Source organism: Schistocerca gregaria, chromosome 11 (genome assembly GCF_023897955.1).
Source record: "Schistocerca gregaria isolate iqSchGreg1 chromosome 11, iqSchGreg1.2, whole genome shotgun sequence".
Lineage (NCBI taxonomy): Eukaryota > Metazoa > Arthropoda > Insecta > Orthoptera > Acrididae > Schistocerca > Schistocerca gregaria.
The window spans coordinates 17,708,570-17,727,024 of NC_064930.1; the positions used below are offsets into that span (position 1 = coordinate 17,708,570).

Sequence of the window (18,455 nt, forward strand, 5' to 3'; positions counted from 1 at the left end):
TGATGCCTAAGCTGACTGCATGAAAATGAACTAGTCCAGGTGTGTGTGTGTGTGTGTGTGTGTGTGAAATGTTGCCTACAGTTTGTTGCGAGCCGTTGACTGCTCTTGTTCTGGAATACTGGCTGAATGACGTCAGCGTATTTCAGCGCAGTGCGTTACGTTACCTCGCGACAAGCCGAGTTTCCAACTGTGATACTTTTCTTACTTTTTGAAGCCCTTCAAGTCAGATTACACCTCTGAATGAGTACATTACGACAACATTTTAGAAGTTTCAAGTCGGCCAAAGTACGCGAAGTATTGAAACGTAAATTTCTGTCAGCCATGCAAGCCGCTAGATGGGCAAACTGAAATGGCCCTCGGCTTGCGGCCTGGCGGTCCAGTATTACAGACAGCCGCGGCTGCTGGAATCAGTGGCCGCGTCGCACAGAAACTCACTCAGACCCACGTGCTGACTCTGATGGTTTTCCCATACTTGCGTTATTTCGTTGCAGTGACGTAATTAGGAACGCGTGGCTTTCGTTTTCAACAACTGTGGTACGAGAATTCTGTTCGAATCGACACTGGCACATCGAAACACTGCCGACTGAATGTGGCGCTATCTTCCGTTCGTTCTACGTCAATCACGCTCAAGTTATCAGCGGTTAAACGACTGTAACAAGGCGATAAATAACGATCAATAAATTATTAAAAACTCGACACGCTGATTTATCACACTATTCGCCATCCCTTTGTTCGAACTGATCCTAATTTTTCGAAGTAAGACAACGTGTTAGACAAGACTAGTTGGTTGACGTTGCTATGTCGCGAGTTACGTGGCAAACCACAGTAAAGCGTGCACCACAGGATCCGCAGCTGACAAGTAATCCAACAGAGGCCAGCTGCCCACCTTACCTCTCTCTGGTATCCTCGCCGAGGTGCGAGACTGCTTCGGAAGCTTTCACCCGACTGGCTGCTCCGTCATAACTGCTGCAGGGAAGCAGATATAAAGCGCCGCCTCGCCAGCCACTGTGGTGGGGCAGCGGCTCTAACATCACGTGACCCCTCCCCTCCCCCCGGCTCTGACGTCATGCGACCCTCTCCCATCCCCCCCACCCTTCCGCGCGCAACGAACGCAGCAAGCCCTGACCTTCTCGCTTCGTATAGCTTTTCTATTTTTTTCCAAGAAGCGAACACACACAACGCTTCCTGGGACAGAACGCTGCAATCCGAATACACAATTCCGTCCTCCGCTTGCCTCTACGTCCGCTCATCATTCTTCAGTAACAACACGACGGATCGCAGCGCCTGAGGCCATGCTTTGCACTTTACCGCAAACGATGCTTTGCACATTCCACGTCTCTTTGTGGTCAATACAGAAATTGTCTACACAGAGCCATGTGTGTAAACCGCATACGATCGCAAGCCTCCAACGAATCATAGGTTCAGATTTATCCTTAAACATTTTAGCTGCACTTCCAGCGTTGCAAGTCCTTTTTAACTCGAAATGGTCGCCGCTTCTATTTTCCATAGTTGTTCTGATATCAGTCTTACAGAGAATCTGATACGTCACAACTAATCAAAGTAATTAATTAGTAGAGGTTAAATTTTTCTGTCTGCTCCCTTGTGCTGCGCCAAGTAAGATGGCCAGAACGGTTATTTTGTGGCAGCAGTAACTGCAGTAAGCGTCATTTTGGCACAGGTTACTTATAAAACTTTGTAATAAGAGAGCGTTATCTGTGCTGTGATTGGCTGAGGCAGAATATACTGAGCAGTCGCCGTATTCGGTGCCACATTTGCTGGCTTTGTATTGAAACTTAGGTTGAAACCTTCCCGTCGTCTCCTCTATATCTCTTTTCTTAATGATAACATTCCCTTTTACAATAAACTATGAAACCTTCCCTTAGGATTTCTATCTCTTGCTTAATAATAACAAATGAAATCTTCCCTTTGAAATTTATTCTCTTTCTGTATCTTCGCATACAAATTTAATTGCTGCTTATTAAAAGTGATTTACTGATTATTTCGACGAAACATAGAATGTGTCGTCGTCGTGGCCCTCAGTCGTTACCTGCAACAACCCAAAACTGTTCCTTACCTTTTCTACTGTTACTGGATCGCCATCTGACTTCTACATCAAACTGCGACATGAATATACTTGCTGTTTTATTATACACTATTAGCTGCTGGTGGGCTGTCATAATAAGTGGCTGTATTTATTACCAAAGCTGACGTTATTCTTTAATTAATTTGACTGAAATTACGTAATTGATAGTTAAACTTTTTCTTGACAACAATAAAATTTTGCGAAGTCTTACGTTGATAGTTTTTGGGATGGATTATAATTAGAAATGCAATATTGCTGGCAAAAGTTAATTATATTCTGAATGAAATGATTTTACAAACGTTCAAATTGGATTTACTTTTCACAATAATCTTACAACTAGCAATGCGCAAACATACCTTCAGTAGTGTTGAGTTTCTCAAAAAAATTTATTCAATAATATTAGTTAGCTGATGTCTCTGTACATCCGTTTATAATCTCTTGTAGACCATAGCTGGTGGCTGGCAGGCACACCGCTCCTCTCAACCTCTCGCTTCAGACCTGCTACCGACTCGCTTCACTTCTCGCTTACTGCTGACTTCGAACGTAAAGTGCCGTTTCTCCTGCCAACAATGCTTTCTGGTGCAGACAATCCCTGCTACCATTACAAAATATATCAATGCGCGGTCTTTCGCGCTCTTTTCTTAAAATGTATCCGTATGCGGTCTCTCCTGCCCTTTTTAAAATTATATCAATTTGTGGTCTCTCTCTTGTCAACAATACTTTGGTGCAGTCATTCCCTGCTACCACAATTATTTCCAACATGAGAAATATTAATTATTCCTACTTAATCCTATTAATAAAATATAAACATCTTTCATAAATTGTGATTTGACAATTAACAATAGAAACATACACGTCTTACAAGGTCCAAGGAAAAAATCCACCAGTTACCTTCGCGATTACTTACAACGCAACAATATCGGTATACCATAACGTCATCCGTGCAAGCTACAGTTACTTTAGGGTCGAATATCAAGTTTAATTTCTGCCGCTTCAAACTAACTGCAGTAAGATTAACGCTGTTGATCACGACACGAAACTGTTGACGTCGAATCCTTTTGTTCAGTCCTGTCTAAAAGGTTTCGTTCGAGAAAAACTTTCTTGATAAAGTTTGGCATCAACTTATAAAAAACTGCGCCATTCGTCATGTAAAGTATCATCAAGTACTGTGGGAACAGACAGCGCCACACGTGTCTCAAGACCTCCTGGGCGGTGTCTGTACATGTTGGCGCAGTGTTTGACCGACGAGTCGGCTGCTGAGTCCTGACTACTGGACCCACGGAAGGGGTCGCGGGTTCTGACCCAGCGGTTCCTCTTCTACTCAGAAATCCGGGCCTCGCCGTGGTGTGTGAGAATGTGGCGGTATCTGTTAGGCCGTAGCCAAACAGGACGCGCCTAGGATATTTCTTTGCATTTTTCATTATTATTCACTATAGTTGTTGGTTTGAGTATTTAGCTTTGTTGGTACGCAGACGACGATAAACTGCTACAAAGATAATAAACATCAAATGAAGATTTGATTAATTAAAAATCACCTCTCTCATTCTCATTTCAAGACAAACAGACTTTTCATAATTAATCACGAGTCCTATAGAAAAAAAAATAAATTTTATTTAAAGACTCCTACGAAAATAGAGATTACAAAGATGATACTAATTCACTTTTAGCCGCATTAGAGGGTAACCGTCCTCGGATACAATTGGCATGTTTTACGTCTATCTAGTCGGTAATGATCATTTGCATATTGTAATGATGTAAGAAAGTAAAAAGAGGAAATAATTAATTTGCGCAGGCTATATGTATAAAAATATTTAGTACTAATTTTCGTAATAGGAAAAGACAAAGAAAAACTGCCATTTGAAGCTGATTAATAAGGAGACTAAAATTGCGTCTCTGACTTGGCAGTTTACTTGTTTGATTGGAGTTAGCAAAATTTACGCGACAAAAGAAAGAAGGCACGAAGGTCGACGGAATATTTTGATAAACTGTAAGTAGAACAGTACTTGCTCTAACTAGATTTGCCCAAGTATTCAGCATTTTAACCGCAAATAAACGAGAGACGGATTCATTCGTGAGTGGTAACGAAAATTGATTATGTTATCTGTGCAAGTCAGAGATAAGTAGAGGGCCAACTGCGCTTTAAAGAGCATTAGATCGCTTGCTGTGGCATTTCGAAGTTGTAACAGAAATTTTACATAAGGAAAGGAACCACGGTTCAATGATGCTATAAGTGAACTAACGGTCGATTAGACGTGAATCACAAGTTAATTAATAACAACACTGATAGCTCAGCACACAATAGGTATTGACGTGTTACAGAACACTGATACACTCCTGAAAATTGAAATAAGAACACCGTGAATTCATTGTCCCAGGAAGGGGAAACTTTATTGACACATTCCTGGGGTCAGATACATCACATGATCACACTGACAGAACCACAGGAACATAGACACAGGCAACAGAGCATGCACAATGTCGCCACTAGTACAGTGTATATCCACCTTTCGCAGCAATGCAGGCTGCTATTCTCCCATGGAGACGATCGTAGAGATGTTGGATGTAGTCCTGTGGAACGGCTTGCCATGCCATTTCCAACTGGCGCCTCAGTTGGACCAGCGTTCGTGCTGGACGTGCAGACCGCGTGACACGACGCTTCATCCAGTCCCAAACATGCTCAATGGGGGACAGATCCGGAGATCTTGCTGGCCAGGGTAGTTGACTTACACCTTCTAGAGCACGTTGGGTGGCACGGGATACATGCGGACGTGCATTGTCCTGTTGGAACAGCAAGTTCCCTTGCCGGTCTAGGGATGGTAGAACGATGGGTTCGATGACGGTTTGGATGTCCCGTGCACTATTCAGTGTCCCCTCGACGATCACCAGAGGTGTACGGCCAGTGTAGGAGATCGCTCCCCACACTATGATACCGGGTGTTGGCCCTGTGTGCCTCGGTCGTATGCAGTCCTGATTGTGGCGCTCACCTGCACGGGGCCAAACACGCATACGACCATCATTGGAACCAAGGCAGAAGCGACTCTCATCGCTGAAGACGACACGTCTCCATTCGTCCCTCCATTCACGCCTGTCGCGATACCACTGGAGGCGGGCTGCACGATGTTGGGGCGTGAGCGGAAGACGGCCTAACGGTGTGCGGGACCGTAGCCCAGCTTCATGGAGACGGTTGCGAATGGTCCTCGCCGATACCCCAGGAGCAACAGTGTCCCTAATTTGCTGGGAAGTGGCGGTGCGGTCCCCTACGACACTGCGTAGGATCCTACGGTCTTGGCGTGCATCCGTGCGTCACTGCGGTCCGGTCTCAGGTCGACGGGCACGTGCACCTTCCGCCGACCACTGGCGACAACATCGATGTACTGTGGAGACCTCACGCCCCACGTGTTGATCAATTCGGCGGTACGTCCACCCGGCCTCTCACATGCCCACTATACGCCCTCGCTCAAAGTGCGTCAACTGCACATACGGTTCACGTCCACGCTGTCGCGGCATGCTACCAGTGTTAAAGACTGCGATGGAGCTCCGTATGCCACGGCAAACTGGCTGACACTGACGGCGGCGGTGCACAAATGTTGCGCAGCTAGCGCCATTCGACGGCCAACACCGCGGTTCCTGGTGTGTCCGCTGTGCCGTGCGTGTGATCATTGCTTGTACAGCCCTCTCGCAGTGTCCGGAGCAAGTATGGTGGGTGTGACACACCGGTGTCAATGTGTTCTTTTTTCCATTTCCAGGACTGTATATAAATTTCTCACCATTATTTTGCAAGAAGAATGAAGCATTGGTGCAGTGATTTTTCGTACTTGAGTCTGCACAGAATGTACTTCTAGATCCAATTTTAGAATTCGAACACTTACACGCAACCTGTTAACTTTACCTGTGTCGTTATCTATATATACGTCAGTCACACGCGAAGTTGCGTTGGTTGCATGTACGTACATAATTAAAATGTGTACCACGAAAGAGTAATATGGGTCCCTTAAATGCAAGGACATACTCACTCTGTACGTACGTATTTCTTGATTGCTTACGGAAAGATTCCCAACAGTAACATACACATTGTATGTACTAACATTACAGCCAGTACATTAAGTGTAAGCAAAGTGTGATTAGAAAGTAGCAAAGTGCTAGTACATTCTGTGAATTAAATATCAGGCGCTGTAGAATTCGTAAATACAATATTGCAAATCGATCTTACTAAGAATTTAAAGAATTTTTAGCCTTGTATAAAATCAGCAAGCGGATCGGGATCACGAGTTGAGTCACTCAGTGACCACATTGCCACAGAAAAGGAAGACGACAGACAGAAGGCGATATACAGGGCTACCATAAGTGATTCACTCGGTTTCTGAGTTAAAGACTGTCCTAAATATGACATGCCCAGTATCACAGGAGCATGAATATAACTGCAAACTCAGCGAGTTTAAGCTGTGCCGACCACCTGACATTACGAACTCCCAACTCGTTACCAAAATGCCGGCAAAGAAAGAGCAGGTTTTTCGTGTGTTGGAATATGCCCGATATATGACCAGATGTGACAGTTCCGCCGAGGAGGGGAGGGGGGGGGGCAAGTTTTTGACGCAGTAGAACGAAGTCAACAGCAGGCACAAGATGCGAACTGTTAACGCCGGCCGGCCAAAGTGGCCGAGCGGTTCTAGGTGCTGCAGTCTCGAACCGCACGACCGCTACGGTCGCAGGTTCGAATCCTGCCTCGGGCATGGATGTGTGTGATGTCCTTAGGTTAGTTAGGTTTAAGTAGTTCTAAGTTCTAGGGGACTGATGACCTCAGATGTTAAGTCCCATAGTGCTCAGAGCCATTATTATTTTTTTTTTTTTTTAACGCCGCAGCAAAGTGTGTGGTAGACCATGCGTCGGCATTCACTCTTAAAACCACAACGTATGCAGCTCGTACAACAATTAAAAGCGGAAAGTTAGTGACGGCGCCTTCCGCTTTACGCCACAACTCAGGGACCAGTGTGGCATGGACATTTAGGCTCCATGCTGATATGCAGCACTTATCTGAAAAGGTTTATCTACGCAATGTGAGTGTGGCGTACTGAAAATCCTCATGAAATAGCCTCTCATGAACGACATCTGCGGAGGGTTAATGTTTTCTGTGGAGAGTCACAGACGAAGCTGAATGGGCCGTTTTTATTCTGTTGAGGAACTATGGCGTGTACCTCTTACCTCGATGTGTTGTAGTTGTGGTTGCTTGCACAAATGGTTCCCGATTCCCCGAATTTCATGTTCCTACAAGAAACCTCTCCCTCCCCCTCATCCTCTTCTGGGAGCATCTGTGTTTGTCGGTACCTAAATGCCGAACCTTCGCATCGCTTGATTGGCCATAGGTCTGGAAGATAATGTGGCTCTGTTCCTTTGGACCTAACGCGTTGTGGCCTTCCCCGTATGGGGCTTATTAGCGGCCACATTTACGTGTCCCCACTGCCAAGAACACTTGAACAGCTCAGAGAAGGAGTCAATGTTTCTGTGCTGACATAGGGTACCGAACGATCTTGACAACCGCTTGGGTGTGTTTCGCGTCACCAGAGAGACACTGATAAAACATTTGTGGAGTGCAAAACGTAAACTAGGTGAGTTTACAGTTCTAGTCACGCATCGGTAAAATTTGTACACGGAATTCTTCTCAAAACGTGGCTCTCTGAAAACGAAATAGTCGTTAACAGTAGCCCTGCAATTTCTTCAATCTTCCGAAATTATTTCGTAGGGGGAGACAGTAATGCGGTTCGTTCTTTCAGTGAGCAATTCATGTTCGAATAGGGTATATGTTCAAAAATTCTACCGCAAATAGACTCCAGTGATATGGAGCTGTAATTCATAACACTATTCCCATTTCCTTCTCTGAGTGTTGTGTGGCATAGATTTTATCAACTTTTGAACTTGTCATCTAAAAACGTAGCTGCATATTACACAATGAAATGAATGTTTTTGATGGAAAATGCCCGTATTTATGCCGCAGCATACTGTGGGGTGCAAGGCTCCTTCCTTGATACTACACCCTGAATGGCCAAAAGACGAGAAGCGTATGTATATGTTAGGTGTGTCTTTGATGTTTATCGTCTTTGGAACTACTGGATAAACTCACACTTGAACTTTCATACACGTTTCGTTCATGGCAGAAAGGTCACCAGAAAGACGTCCACAACGACTAAAAATAATAGAGCAGTGGTTTTCTTTAAAGCGCAGTGGACGTTGTGTCATACGATCAAATTGCATAATGAAATTTGTTTAATAGTTACAGCTGCCGAAGTATGACACAGACTAATTTTTCACTGGAACTTCATAGCTTTCCTGTACCGTTGTAAAGAGCTTTCCTCCAGAGGGCTAACGACATACGATGACTAGACAGTAAGAGGGTAACCGCTCGGCAAACTTCTCTCCCTCAGTCAGTAGAGCAACACCCACACACGCCTGGCCTGCTGCTCTCTGTATGTCGGCAGACACGAGATGCGGGGACGGACCGTGTGTTTGCCCCTTCGGCTGTCACGTAGTGTTCAGAATGTCGACACGGACAGCTGATAAAGGGCATAAAGCGATTCCGGGCAGACGCCAGTGAACGTCGAATTTCGTCTGGACTTCAGCACTGAGGGCCGTGTCAAGTCACGTGTCATGTCTGCGGCGGCGTTTCCTCTCAGACTTGTCGTTTTAATTTGTCCGTTGACGTCTCTTGGAAACAGCAATAATCAGAATTTTTCAGTCGCTTGGTAGCCCTCGTTGTTCCAGCGGCTTGCGGTGAACTGCTACTGGGACAGGAGCAGCAAGTTCTCCCTCGCCATCCCTGTAGAACATAGCAGGTACGTCATCCGGTCCCGACGCCTTCTAATCGTTTTGGATTTTTAGATGAATCTGTATTCCGCAACCACCTTACATCTGCCATTTCGGCGTTAGTGTGAAGACAGAAACGAGGAGCCATATTACTACCTTCCACTGTAAGATAACTTCTGAAAATGCTGTAAAATATTAATTCGTTTTCAGATACCCACATTTTGCGAAGTATCACGTCTACAAATACGATCGATGCGTGAACTCACCAAGATGGCATTTTTCACTCCACGAACGTTCTATGAGTGCCCCTCTGGTGACACGAAACACGCCCAAGCGGTGGTCAAGATCGTTCCGTAACTTATGCAGCCACATCCTCCCAGTGGTTATCACAGGAACGTTCACAGGTTCTCTCAGCTGTTCCAGTGTTCTTGGCAGTGGGGACACGTGAACACGGTCCACTGACGAACCCGCTAAGGACAAAAGTCACAAGGCGACCTGGAGGCCCAAAGGAACAGAGCGACTTCCATCTTCCACACCTACAGCCAATCCAGCGACGCAAAAGTTCGTCATTTGGGTAGCGACAGACATCGATGCTTCCATAAGGGAGGGGTGTCGTATTGGAAGATGAAATTCCTGGAATCCGGAATCAGTTGCGCAAACAACCGCAACTGCTACATACCGACGTAAGAGGTATCCGCCGTAGTTCGCCCACAGAATAAAAACGGCCCATTCAGCTTTGTCTGCGACACTGCACAGAAAACATTAACCATCGGCGGATGTCGTTCATGAGAGGCAATTTCATGAGGATTTTCAGTACACCACACTCTCTCATTGCGAAGATAAACCTTTTCAGATAACACTTAGTTGCTTCGTGGCTGAGTGTCAGCATGGAGGCGAAATGATCATCCTCAACTAGACCCTCCATTGGGGCGCGAATCTGCAGGCGCCAGCCGTAACCTTCTGCTTTTAATTGCAGTTGGATCGAAGTGTAAATGCCGACGCACGGTCTTCCACACACTTTGCTGCCGTATTTACAATTCGCGCCTTGTGCCATCTGTTGACTTCTTTGGCTCACCCTCCTCCACGGTTGTAGCTACCACATTTGGTCAAATACCTCGCATGTTCCAATACACGAAAAGTCTTCCCTTGCCTTGTCGGCATTTTGGCAAGGCGCTAATTTCGCAATGCCATCCAATCATATTGGTACATGTAACATTTCCGAAAATTTAGAATTCATTTGTGGTTGCCCTGTATTTCGCCTTCTGTTGTTGTCTTCCGTTTCTGTGGCAGTGACCTGGTCTGTCATCTTCTGTTTTCCGTGGCAGTATGGTCACTGACCGACTCAACTCGTGATTGCTGGTTTCATGAAAGGCCAAAAGTTATTTTAATTTTTAGTCAAGTTGGTTGACAAAATAGTATTTTCGAATTCTTTGAATAATGTACATAATATCAGGACACACAATATGCCTTGACAATGCCTGACAATGTTTACACCCAAAGTACTTCTGCGCCTCTATAATTAATGACTGCAGCGCCTGATGTTTCATTCGCAGAATGTATTAGCACTTTGGTACCTCAGGACCACACAGTGCCGCAACTCTATGTACCGACTTTGATGGCAGTACAAATACTGTGTACGTTCCGTGCAATGTGATTCAGTTCTGAACAACACTGCCAAAAATAAGCTTTCAATATTCCCGAGCGCCATTAAGCAATACTGTTTTTTATATTTACCAATAGCGCCATAATCCGGATGCTCGTAATTAATACAAATTTTGTAACAAACTGCAAAATTTCTTGTTGTCAAATGAAGAAACTATAGTATATATCAACAGTGCTATTCAATATCGAGGAAACAGAAGCCAAAAATAAAAATGTTCTATATTCGTTAATTAAAACTCCAAACTGATTATAAAATTAGAAGTTAAATAACACAGAATGTTACTAGTGAGAACTGAATTAGAGTTTACACTATTAGTACATTACGATGCTAGGTTCTCAAATGGTTCAAATGGCTCTGAGCCATCACACACATCCATGCCCGAGCAGGATTCGAACCTGTGACCGTAGCAGTCGCACGGTTCCTGTCTGAAGCGCCTAGAACCATCGGCCACAGCAGCCGGCGCTACTTTCTCAGATGCAGACCGTTCGATTTTAAAAGCTCTCAATGTTTTGTACTTAAAAGCTGTGCAAACCCTTCAACCTCGATATTCTCGGGTGTAAGAGGAAATGCGTCGTACAACTGTAGGAAACTGATCTCTGGGCGCTGCACATCGAATTTCTTTTCTTTTTAATTTTTGAAAAAAGTCAGCCACACGATTACTGGCCCAGTGTGTCCCATTATGGTGTGTGAATCGGTGCAGAGTTCATCCTTCACTTAGCGCGCTTCATCATGAAGGATAATTTAATTTTTTCTTCAAACTCCAAGGGGCCTTGGGAAGAAAAGTAGTCTGCGTGGGCTACGCAGCAGCAGCTGCATCCAGCGCTACCGAATCAGCAGATCTGATACCAGTGGAAGTCTGAAATGCAGTTACGGAGATTTATTCTTATCGCGAATGTTGTGTTAAGACTTTGCTATGCACAGAGACCGTGTGACACGTTTCTCGCCGCTGCCTGCGGTGGCACACTGTGCTAATGTCTACCACACTCTCGGAAGTCACTGCGTACGAGAGGCTATTGTAATTACGAAGATTTATTCGTACTTTAATTCACACACAGTGAGTGTAAAAGTACAGTCATTAGTACAATCAGTTCAGAACATATAATTCGCTTCAGGGGAAACCATGTCTGCAAAGAGCAAACTTACCAACAGTCTAAGGTGCAGGTGTCTGTGACGGCTCCGTGTGTTAAGCACTGAAGAGCCAACGAAACTGGTACTCCTGCGTAATATCGTGTAGAGCCCCCGCGAGCACGCTAAAGTGCCGCAGCACGACGTGGCCTGGACTCGGCTAATGTCTGAAGCAGTGCTGGAGGAGCTGACGAGGTGAATCCTGCAGGGCTGTCCATAAATCCGTAAGATTTCAAAGAGCACGTTGCAAGGCATCTCAGGTATGCTCAGTGACATTCATGTCTGGGGAGCTTGGTGGCCAGCGAAATCGTTTAAACTCATAAGACTGTTCCTGCAGAACTTCTGTAGCAATTCTGGACGTGTGGGGTGTCGTATTGTCCTGCTGGAACTGCCCAAGTCAAATGCACAATGGACATGGATGGATGCAGGTGATCAGTTGCTTACGTATGTGTCGCCTGTCAGGGTCATATCTAGACATGTCAGGTGTCCCATATTACACCAGCTGCACACGCCACACACAATTACAGAGCCTCTACTAGCTTGAACAATCCCCTGCTGACATGCAGGTTCCATGAACTCGTGAGGTTGTCTCTATACCCACACACGTCCATCCGCTCGATTCAATTTGAAATGAGACTCGTCCGACTAGGCAACATGTTTCCAGTCATCAACAGTCCAGTGTCGGTGTTGACGGGCCGTGGCGAGGCATAAAGCTTTGCGTCGTGCAGTCATCGAGTGCATACCACTGGGCTCTCGGCTCCGAAATCCCACATCGATGATGTTTCGTTGAATGATTAGCACGCATGCACTTGTTGATGACCCAGCATTGAAATCTGCAGGAATTGGTGGAATAGTTGCACTATTTTTATGTTTAACGATTCTCTCGAGTCGCCATTGGTTCCGTTCTTGCAGGATGTTCTTCCGGCCGCAACGATGTCGTACATTTGATGTTTTACGGGATTCCTGATATTCACGGTACACTCGTGAAATGGTCGTATGGCAAATTCCCCACTTCATCGTTACCTCTCGGAGATGCTGTGTCAAATCGCTCGTGCGCCGACTATAACACGGGGTTCACACTCACTCAAATCTTATAACTCGCCATTGTAGCAGCAGTAACCGAACTAACAACTTCTCCAGACGCTTGTCCTATATAGGCTTGCCGACAGCAGCACGGTATTCTGCCTATTTAGACAAGTCTGTATTTGAATACGTATGCCTGTTCCACCTTTCCTTGGAGCTTCAGTGCGGCTGGAGACACAAACGACGGCGGTGGGCCCAACACTCGTTCTACGCGCCTACGCCACGCAGTCTCCGACAGCCAACGAACGCACAGTAGTGTTCTCAGCGCTCTGCTCTGAATATGGTATCCAGTGTGAGCATTAAGGGGGCATTCTATGTCCTATGCTGCCAACGTTAAATTATCGAATTTTGTGACCCATTATCTCGGAAACTTTTTAAGACACCAAATTACAATTTTCCATAATTATTGAATACACCTCTCTAGATACACTGAACCAGAATTATTTCTAAAAGTGTATTTTGGGCACGTTATCTTTTTTTCAAAAACTGAATTTCTTGACAGAATTTGGTAAATAAATGAACATAAAAACAAAACAACTTACGATATTTTAATTACTATAGTTCCATGTGTGTTCAATCTCACACTTGGCATGCTGTGAAAATTTCATGTCTCTACCATCATAACTTTTTTAGAAAACGGGTCATTTATTGCAAAAAATGTAGTTCAGAGATACTGAGGTTGAAAACTTTTTTATTACAATTCTTATACAGGATGCTGCAGGAATTAGATTAGGAAATGAGACGCTTAAAGTAGTAAATGAGTTTTGCTATTTGGGAGCAAAATAACTGACGATGGTCGAAGTAGAGAGGATATAAAATGTAGACTGGCAATGGCAAGGAAAGTGTTTCTGCAGAAGAGAAATTTGTTAACATCAAGTATAGATTTAAGTGTCAGGAAGTCGTTTCTGAAAGTATTTGTATGGAGTGTAGCCATGTATGGAAGTGAAACATGGACGTTGTGGTGCTACAGAATAATGCTGAAGATTAGATGGGTAAATCACATAACTAATGAGGAGGTATTGAATAGGATTGGGGAGAAGACAAATTTGTGGCACAACTTGACTAGAAGAAGGGATCGGTTGGTAGGACATGTTCTCAGGCATCAAGGGATCACCAATTTACTATTGGAGGGCAGGGTGGAGGGTGAAAATCGTAGAGGGAGACCAAGAGATGAATAGACTAAACAGATTCAAAAGCATGTAAGCTGCAGTAGGTACTGGGAGATGAAGAAGCTTGCACAGGATAGAGTAGCATGGAGAGCTGCATCAAACCAGTCTCAGGACTGAAGACCACAACAACAACATACAGACGTATGTTTCTGCGTCTTTTATGCACTAGAGTTGCCCTGGCGCATAGTCTGCATCTTCTTCAGTGTCACAAAAGCCCAGTGCTCGCCGCGTCCTCTTCTTTCTCGCTTGTTTTGTCATTTGCTGAGCAGATAGCTCTGCCTTCAAGTACACGAAGCTTATCCAGTTCTCGCAGTCCTTTATTCGTATTCTGTTCAAATATTACCCGTAACTTGTCCAGAACCTTAAGTCTTTCATAGTTCCCACCTTAAAAGTTATTATAGCATCAGACACTGCTACTTTAAGAGCCATACGGCCAACAAATACATTTTTAGGTACATGGCACCACACAACGTTATTGAAGAACTCATTCACATTCTGGGTCTTCCCATGTAAACACCTCTTTAGGAGTTCATGACTTGCCAAATCTCTATAAATAGGTTTTATTGCCTCCATTGCTGCCAAACGAAGAGAATGTTTATGTGTGCATTCATGCAGGGTGCCAGAAAATTCAGTTTGCCTATTTTTACACCAAGTATTTGGTGGAGGTGGACACAAAGCATGACATGGCTTTTTCACTGCTGGCACACGTGTTTTCAAGTACTTTAGACGAAACTGCACGTTTCACATATCTGTTACCCGCCAATTTGCGTTTCTTGATGCCACTTTTACGCTTAGTCATTTTATTTACGTATAAAAAGCAGTAGAAGTTAGCTAACTACAAAAATAGTCGACAATCACACTACTTTCAACGAAAACTAGTATCAGAAACAAAGGACTGATTTGTTTATTCGTAATTGCAACTTCTGAGACGTAGCAGCAGGCACAAAACAAAGCAATTCACAGCATTCTAGACTGTGTAGTTCTCAAGATATGACTACTCAACTGTTGCATTATATGCGTAGCTGTGAAATTTGACAGTCACACGTCAACATTCAAAATATTATTTGAAGGTCTCACAATTATTTGATTTTAATGTATTACATACCAAAATGTCCAGGTAAGTCCAAAGAACATTATGGAGTAGAAAACAGAAAATGTCAAATTTCAACGAATGCCACGTACAATGTCCCCTTGAACGTGATCATAGCGAGTTATGTAATGCATTTTTATTCCATTTGTTGCGACTTCCCATGCCTGAAGCGACGAATTCTACACAAGCAGGCGAGACACGCGTGATACTGCCACCAGACACACGGCGGCCACGTGGAGCGCAGAGCCCGCCCTGCAGCCGCCGCCGTCCGCTTCTCGACCTGCGCGAACCGCCATCGTCTGTGGGACGTACTATAGTCGACGCTGTAAGTTACGTCACAAATCACGTGGACCACGGTGTTCTGAAGAGGGAGGCCGAGACGCAGACCACCACGGAGCACCAGTGATCAGAGGCGTTCCGGAAACTTGACGCGTGGCAGGCACCGGAGGCAGCCGGCCCCACAACCGTCCAGCACCCCCCTGTCTGCCAGCGACGGGCGCGCCTTGTGGCGAGTGTCTCCGTCGATTAGTGAATGAGCCATTTGAAGCCAAAACGCAATGCTTAATGTAAAATGGAACGTGGGGAGCTGTGAAAAAAGCAATGAAATTGTAAACCAAAACCCAGAATTAATAAAATGTCACTAATGTCGGAAATGTGTATTTAAAACAAATTACTACTTCCGAACGCTTATCCTCAATTCACAAAGACAACGACAAGATTGTCCTGCATTTACTTTCCATACAGTCGGTTGTATTAGCAGAAGAGAAGTTGCGGCAGAGAACACGTGTAGACCTGATGTGTATTCCGTCCGAGGAAAGGTGAGGAACGAACTGGTACCGGACGCAACAATAGTTTCCTCAATAACAACACTGAGGTGTGAGGAACCAGAAGTTCTGCGACTACGAAACAGACCGAGCAGAGCCATTTCCGGAAGTAATCCACTGCAGAAACACATCACAAATGGAACCCGTAAAAAAGCCCTATCACATCTCAGTAAATACTGTGGAAGCGGTAAGAAACGAAAATTTTGGTAGACAGCAAAATACGGAGATGCGCTTTAATAACTGACTTCTCCTGGGTGGCGTACGTTTAACAAAGTAATAGCCCAAAAGGATGTGGACTTCGAAGCACGAATTCTAGCCACCGCATTTCGACAACGCACCTTTGAAATTTAGTAAAGCGTCTCAAACGCCAATACAAGTTAGTATACATGCCGTGGAAGCTATCAGTAACAATTTTTAGGTACAAGATAAAAAAACGAATGGGTGTTCACAATTTCGTCAGACTGAAGAAAAATTACAGTGCAGCAACACTTGACTGAGGATCAATGGTTTCGTTGATTTATAAAAATATATTTGAGATTACTAAGAATAAAGCAAAAACTGTTTTTCTGCTGTTCACGTTTGTTCCTCCGCTGCATTAAAAACGCCTCATAACATATGCGAGTGGCGCAGATTGTTGACTGGCCAGCGTGTCCAGCTAGAGGAAGCCGCAACGAGAGTCACCGCCGTCATTCCAGGCGGCAGTCAGTCGCACGAAATAATCAGCAAGAAACGGTAGCAGCTGCAAGATGTGTAGGGATTGACTGAGACAAAGGTGCGAAGTTTACTGTAGCACACAGGTTCGAGAAAGGTGACTCGTTCAGATATAAGAGAGTGCGAGAAATGTGAATGACTAGTGGTTGTAATCATTAAACAGCTTGTCAATAGGATCGAACTCAGATACACGATTGAATGGAGGGACTTGATTCCAAATCACAGACATTCTCTCTAGCGCATAGCGTTGCATTAGAGATCTGAAAAGCTAGTATACATTTCTTGCGACCTCAATCTGCATACCATCTAGTACTTCTCAATCAGTCACAGCCTATAACTCAGTGGATATATTGTAGAACATCTGACATGGTATCGAGATAGAATACGTTACACATAGTCGAGAAATATCTAGCTGTGGTGGCGTGAGGGAGTCGCAAATACCTGCTTCATACCACATTCCTTAGCTGAATCACTTTCACAATTCAGTCATTTATTACACGGTTGCATCGTGGGCAACGTTTAAGTGCACTGCTGGTCTGATAATATACATCCGAGCGATCACCGTCTCGGTATTTGTATGGACAAAAAACCACCTGATTCAGAGGTAATGTTGTACTTCGATTTATAAAGGAAGTATATAACTTTTAACATGGATAATTGTGTGCACCTATAGAACCAAGACCTCTTGTGACAATAAGATAGAGTAGTTGTAGCGATATGGTTTTTTTTTTGTTATATGTTATGAGATGATTGCAAGTATCTTTGTAGGACACAGTGGTATCACTCGCAAGAAAAACTTATGACTCGTATCCACCCATCGTTCAATTTGTCTCAGTATTATTTCGTATCGTAGGCAATCATTTATTGGTGAAGTATTATACTTAGTAGTATGATAGGTTCACATTGAGCATCAGGCTCATAAAGTATGTGTTTGTGCTCAGACATGTGGAAAGGAAATGATTATTTCCAGTCATAGGAGAGTATGGATTTGATCTGGAGTACTGTTATAGCAAAGGAAGAGTATGTTAACTCATAAGAATGGTAGTGATATTTCTATTTCCAGGACAACACCTGTCGGCAGGGTGTATTTCCGATACTTACCTCATTGTCGAATGTCGTTCAACTGAGATCGCAGTCATAACATTTAGTTGTAAGTATAGCGATCAAATATATATGAGGCCGATTTCGTAGGATGATTCTGTCTATGTGAGCTTGGCCTGCAATGCCAGTGACCTGTGCAGGAATGATTCACATTTCCAGTTAATGGCAGGAGCTGTCGTCCTCTAGATGGCAGAATAGCGAACTAGTATGTGTTTGGTATCTTTCGTGATCGTATGGAAATTGGAGAAGATTGAGTAGGTGCGTGTAATTGTGCTGGTCCGTTATACCCTCTCATGTAAATTGTCTGGTAGACGGCTTCTTCACATCTCACACCTTTATTTAGTTGAGAGAGAACACTGATTGTCATGTGTGCATCTAGCAGATGGAGGACATGTTTGCTGGTTCTCCAGACATGAGAAACACCTTAGTTGACTTCGTAAATTACAGCGATGATTTCGAATCTGTTACATCACCGACATCAGTATTCGTGAGTGGAAATATCATTGTCGTGTATTTGTTTCGAGTTCTCATATAAAGGTCTTCGCAATTGGGATAAGTGCTAAAGTTTTGGGCTTGTAGAGAAATAATTTCTAGTCTATATCGTCGGAATTATGTTGCACGAGCGATACTGCTATGCAAGATATATTGATATGTGCTTGATATCGAGAAGTACAATGAAAGTGGTATAATATTATGGCAAACTATGCGAAAATACACGTGTTCTTGTAATCCCAGAGTCTGGAGATAGGTGTAGAAACGCAAGAAAGTAGGCAGGTCCAGGCCAGAAACAGTAATGCGTTTGTACTGTAGG

General features: G+C 44.2%; 1 protein-coding gene across 2 annotated transcripts in view; it reads right to left on the reverse strand.

The window, feature by feature from the left end:
- The window catches only part of LOC126295133 (zinc finger protein 708-like), a 233,563-nt gene that overhangs the window by 43,681 nt on the left and 171,427 nt on the right, over positions 1–18,455 (reverse strand). Inside the window, exon 1 of one of the 2 annotated variants that reach the window (XM_049987413.1) lies at positions 892–968. The exons of the other annotated variant lie outside the window; for it this stretch is intronic. The gene's annotated coding sequence lies outside the window, so the exon portion shown is untranslated. Of the gene's footprint in view, positions 1–891; positions 969–18,455 lie in introns of those variants that run through there. 2 annotated transcript variants of the gene reach the window in all.